The sequence below is a fragment of the Tiliqua scincoides genome, chromosome 3 (genome assembly GCF_035046505.1).
Source record: "Tiliqua scincoides isolate rTilSci1 chromosome 3, rTilSci1.hap2, whole genome shotgun sequence".
Classification (NCBI taxonomy): Eukaryota; Metazoa; Chordata; class Lepidosauria; order Squamata; family Scincidae; genus Tiliqua; species Tiliqua scincoides.
In genome coordinates, this window is record NC_089823.1 from 140934540 (window position 1) to 140940563 (window position 6024).

At 46.4% G+C, this 6024-nt stretch overlaps 1 pseudogene; it reads right to left on the bottom strand.

Annotated features, from left to right (window-relative positions):
• Positions 1-5035: 5035 nt before the first annotated feature.
• LOC136647156 (5S ribosomal RNA) lies at positions 5036-5155 on the bottom strand (annotated as a pseudogene).
• Between the last annotated feature and the right edge of the window lie 869 nt (positions 5156-6024).

Below are 6024 nucleotides of genomic sequence, written 5' to 3' on the forward strand. Positions count from 1 at the left end.
TCCAAATGCCCCTCCTGGGCCTGATCTGTTTGCATGGATCAATGCAGACCTACTCCAGCTATATCACTGGTGCAGGTCTGAGTTGACACTATTGTGTCTGCTGGGGTCTACCCTGAGGAGATCTTCAGCCCCCATGGGATACAGTGATAGCGGTGCCAGCACTGCTGCATTGCTGCATGGGGATTTAGGTACGATTGGGCCACAAGGCTTGTATCCAAAGAGCTGCTTGAACATACCCTGTAGAATCTTCCCTTTGAGTGGCTAATCCTTATGTCATGCCACAAATTGCTATTCAGACTTTCAGGAGCGTTTGAAAAGCCGTTTGCAATATGGCAGGAGGACCCATTGTTCAAAAAGGAAGATGCCATTAATTCCGCTGGGTATGGCAAGTATGCCTGAGAGGCTCTTGGGATCCACGCCTCAGACCAGCTCACTGGTTCTACATACTGATTACTGGTGTAATTTAATACTTAGATGACTAATGTACTACCTATGTGTGCCAAAGGTAGAAATCCCTGTCCTGAACAAGGGCCTTGTATTTTGCCTGAGCTTATCTGATCAGACTCTGGGAAGCTCCCGAAGTCAAATGACTGTTGCTTACGTAAGGACAATTTAATAAACTCTCAGTAGCACCCAGAGTTGCCTGCCTTGAGGAAGGGTAACTCTGGATGCTCTCCTCTGTTACTCCTTCCACTTTGCCTCTGTTTATTTTTAGCTTATTATGGTGTGGCAAAAACTGTTTCCCTCCTCCAAAAGCCCCAGTGTAAAGTACCGTTATTATTAGAGCTGTAGTAAAACCAAATTGGCATAAAGTGGTTTCTTTTAAATGCAGTTACTGTTTTTGTTTTCCCTCTGAAATGTTCTCCCTTAAATTAAATTATATAGATATATAAATTAAAGTGTGTCTAGCATTGCAGGCCTAGGTAACACCAAATCCCTGCACTGAACTAATATTGCTATGGAACAATTGGTTTATGAATTGCAGCCTCAAGAGAGATCAGCTCAGCACCTGAAAATTATCAGTGGATCAATATCTTTGGGGTAATTGATGAATTTAGGGGAGAGTTTGAACCACTCTAAGTCCTTGCAGGGTTGGGGGAAGGCAGTGATGTGATCCCCAGGATCGTGCCGCTCAGGGGGCTGCAGGGGCTTGGCTGTACTTACCAGATCTTCCTGCAGCCTCCTGGGGGTGTGGGGAGGCCTGCGCGACTGTCTGCAGGGCTCCCCGAAGATTTAGAAGTGAAAGTGGAGCGATCGTGCTCCACTTCTGGTTTTGCAGAGGCAGGGCACGATTGCTCCACTTTCAGTTCTAAAGCTTCGGGGAGCCCTTCAGACAGTCGCGCAGGGCTCCCCGCACCCCTGGGAGGCTGCAGGAGGCTCTGGTAAGTACAGCCAAGTCCCTGCAGCCCCCTGAGTGACGCGATCCTGGGGATTGTGTTGCTGCCTCCTCTCTGCCTCCTCGCTGCCCCCACCCCTTAAGGGGGCAGAGGCCAGGACCCTCAGACTGGGGCATCACGATGCCCAGTTTGAAAAGCCCTAATTTGGGGGATCATTGTTAACTGGCATGCATGTGTGCCCAAGAGCAAAGGAGAGTGAGAAAAAGCAGGAGGGAATTAAGTCCATTTTCTCCATGGGACTTGAACAGAACTGTTGCAATTTTTAAAAATCAGTCATTCTTTCTTTTGCTCCCTGGACAGCGCGACCATTACCTCCTCTTTACTGAAGGAAAGTTGCAAGGTTTAAGAGTGTCCTTAATGGAAAGATGAGATCAGCTCCTGATTGGGGCTCAGTTAACAACAAATAATATATCCTTCTTTTTCTTTTATGCCAGTTTCTCAAATATCATGCAATTTCCTGAGGAGCAAGCAGTAACACAGAATGAATGACATGGTGTGGTCTGTGTCTGTGTGCACATAGTGTTCTGACAGCGAGGACCGAGGGGAGCGATGCCTATTTGCTAACATAGTGATGTGGTGCAGTCACCATTTTTATTGGACTGTATCAGTGATGCTTCGGTGCAAGGCAGCCTGGGCTCCCTTTACCCCTTGTTTACTTTATAGCAGTGGTTCTCAAACTGGTGGGTTGCTACCTACCAGTTCTTGTAACACTTCCCCCATCTCTTTAAGGGGCGGGGGAAGGGGAGGGAGGCAGTGACGCAATCCACAGGATCCCCAGGATCGTGTTCTGTTTTGCAGGAGGTGCTTTGCGCCCGCTTCTTTTGCAGGTTGCAAGCATCGGGGAGCACTATGAAGGGCTGCCTGCACCTCCTGCAGCCTGCTGCAGCCCAGCATCATGCAAAGTAAGGCACAAGCACCCCTCACCCCCCTTTGCAACACGATCCTGGGGATCGCGTTGCTGCCCTAGCCCCTCCCACATAAGAACTTACTGAGGGAGTAAAGCTCCCTCCAAGTTTGAGAAACCCTGCTTTCTAGGGTTTGTTGTCTTTGCTCTTCCTGATGGAGGTGGTGGGTGGAGGGTCCTTTGAAGGGTTTGTGGTTATTTTCTTTGAGGGTGGGGGTCTCCTGCAGTGAGAGTTCTGATAAGAGAAGTGTAAACAAGTTGACAGATTGTTAATAAACAGCAGGCTGTTTGTGCTCCCTTTGTGCATGAAGTGCCTTTCCCCCAAACTTCCATCACCAGGATTTCTGGTACATGCTCAGGGTGGACACAACATGGAGCCAGAGGAAAATGGTCGTAAGCTGTGCGCCTTGTGACCTGAGATATGGTCTCCCTGGAAGGGGCTTATATACTGCAGTTAGTGTGCTGTGATTGGCTGCCAAACATCCACAGCTCCATTGTGGGGGAGTTGACAGGGCAAGAGGATGATAGGAGTTGCACTTTTCTGCTGTTTTCCCCTTCTCCATTGTTCCCTGTGGGATTCTTCTACCTATGCCAGTTCTGATGTTGGTGTAGCGTTTTGCCAGCATCAAGATTATGCTCATCTCCCAAAGGGGTGTAACAGCCCAATTCTAACCAACTTCCAAGTGGTGAGGCAGCCAAAATGCAGCCTGAAGGTAAGAGAACAAACATTCCCTACCTTGAGGGGGCCTCCATTGCTGCCCGTCCACTGCAGGATGCAGAGTGCACCCCACTAGCATGGCTGGATCAGAGCTAGAAGATTAGTTAAGATTGGGCTGTAAGGATCTGGTGTCTGTCAACTTCACATCCCTCCCATGTCATGCCTCGTCTCCTCCGCCCTGTGGTCTCTCTACTGGAGGAGTTGTGCTGGTATCCAAGGTATGTTTGAGTTGCCCAGAAGTGGCATTTTTCTACCATTGCACAGGCATCCATGACGCATCCGTCAGCAGGGGGGACTTCTGTACTGGAAGGGCTGTCATTCCCATTGTACACAGCAGTGCACCAGCATGTCTCATAGATAGAACTGGGCCTTTACACACTTCAGGCTCTTTTAAGTTGCTTTGAACTTTAATTGGGCCATTGCCTGTAAAGTCCTGTATGAACAATTTGTCTGTGGATATTGCTGATCTGCCTCTAAATAGGCTCACTAATGAAAGTTTTGGAAGCATTGGAGCTGCTGCTGCAGCAGCAGCAACACAGGTGCTAAGCAGGTAAAAATCACTCCAACATTCCATCCAAGACACCACTGGGAACACCACATAACTACATCTCAAATATTTGGTTATGTATGTGCCTTGAATGCTTATGGCTGCAGCCCTAAACCCATTTATTACGGATTAAATCCCGTTACATTCAGTGGGTCTTTTTATGTAAATATGTGTAGGATTCTGCTGCTCACGTAGAATTCCTGACCTGCTGCAGATTTTTGAAGATACCCACTCAGTGAGGATACTCAGTGATGATATTTCATTTCAAAAGGAACTCATTGCAAAGAAAGATCCTTCACTCTAATTCACTTCTGCGTGATTGGAAAAAGTGTATCTTAAAAAGATTCATCTGGGAGGAGGAGAGTGCTGCTTCTGAATCTGTTTGATTTTCCTGTGAAAGAGACAGAAATTGAATGATGTACTTGAAACTCAGTGCTTTTAGGAATTCACTTTTAATTAAAGCCTGGTGTGTCTCTCAGGCAGAGTGGAATGCTATAAAACAGCTACTTTGTCTAGTAAGTGGGAAACTGGCAGTTGAGATAAACTTAACCAAGGTGTCCTTGTAAAGTATCCCCTAAGGCCAACTATTTCCCCTGCAGAGGTGGTCCTGTGTGAGCAAATTCAAATTGGCCAGCATTTTTGTCTTCCTCAGAACATGCATTGGACCTGCTATTAGCTTCACACCAAGAAGCCTAGCTGAAGTTTAATTTTCCATTTCAACTATTTTGTCAGTGCCTCTTTTTTTTTTTTTTTTCTTTGCCTTCCACTAAATGTGCCACCTGACTCTTGGAATATTTACGTAAACTGATACTCCCCCTAGAACAAATGTGGATCCCTTCAGAATATTAAACAGTGCAGTGACCAAATATTCACAAGCCCGTTGGAAGCAGTGTTCTGGTAAGTGCTATGATTATTATAGTATTGCTGACTTTGCTACAAAGCTTCATTACATCCAACCCTGAGTTATAAAAGCCAGGTGTGTAAAAGCATAATCTCATAGAAGTCAAAAGAAGTTGGACCGTGTTCTAAGATGCACAGCTGAGAGCTTTAATATAGCAAGATTTGGCTGGCAACAACATTGATAGTAGTAAAAAGAAAATCAGTTTCTTAAAGTTACCTCCAGACCAGCATTTAGATTTTATTGATGTGGGGTTTAAAATGGAACAAGAACTTCTTGGGTTTTGAAGTTCAGGGCCTGTTGAAAGTATTGAGTAACTGGTGATGTGTGGCAAGCCAGTCTAAAGCAGCAATCCCATACACACTTACCTAGGAGTCAGCCCCAGTGAATACAATGAGACCGAAGTAAACGTGCCTAGGATTGTGCTGTAATATTGACCCAACATTAACAATTTACACATCACAATTTCAAACATAAATATATATTACAATTGTGAACCAGAATGATTTTACATTGCAGAACTACAAACTGAAATGGTTGGCAACCTTCAGTCTCGAAAGACTATGGTATAAGCCTACAGCACCCAGTATTCCCAGGCGGTCTCCCATCCAAGTACTAACTAGGCCTGACCCTGCTTAGCTTCCAAGATCAGATGAGATTGGGCATGTGCAGGGTAACAGTTGCTGCAGACCATGGTGTGTCTGTGTGTCGGTTTTCAATGTGGATGTCTCCTGTTCCACTTGGGAGATGTGCCATGTGATCAACAGTGCAATTCTATGCATGTCTACTCAGAAGTAAGCCCCACTGAGTTCAGTGGAACTTACTCCCAAGTAAATGTATATGGGATTGCAACCTTACATCCCAATCCTATGGTGGATTGGGCTGCTGTGTGTAGGCCATTACCACAGCGGAACTGGCTTCTGCTGTTCTAAAATGACTACTAATGAAGCATGCGGTGCTCTGCTAACTACCATTCTGCAAGTGCTGCCACATGAGGAGGCAGCACCGCAGCTTTGCTATTGGAACTTGTTGAACCTAATGAACCAGGTAAAGCAGGTGGGGGTGGGCAGGGAGGGGGTAGACTGGGGACAAAAATGAGTGGAGGGGGGAGGAACAGGGCTGAGAGGTGGCAGGAGAGGGTGGATCTGGGGGCAATAGCGTGTGCCATATCCTATTCCCTCTGTGGAGGAGCTCCCTGTCCCTTTCCTCTCCTTGGACATACGCTACCAAAAGTGGTGGCATAAGTCTGAGGAGACGCATAGGCAACCCCAGGGCTTATTGGGAGTGCACTGCATCCAGCAAGGGGGCGACCAGCTGGATGCAACACATGCCTTGGAATGGCTACGTTGCCTGGGGAAGGTAGAGGATGGGACCGGCCCTAAATGGACTAATATGGGATGATTGAACATGATACATCTGAAACTTAATAACAGATAACAACAGCAACAACAACAGTATTTTTATACCGCTTTTCAACTAAAAGTTCACAAAGCGGTTTACAGAGAAAAATCAAACAACTAATGGCTCCCTGTCCCAAAAGGGCTCACAATCTAAAAAGAT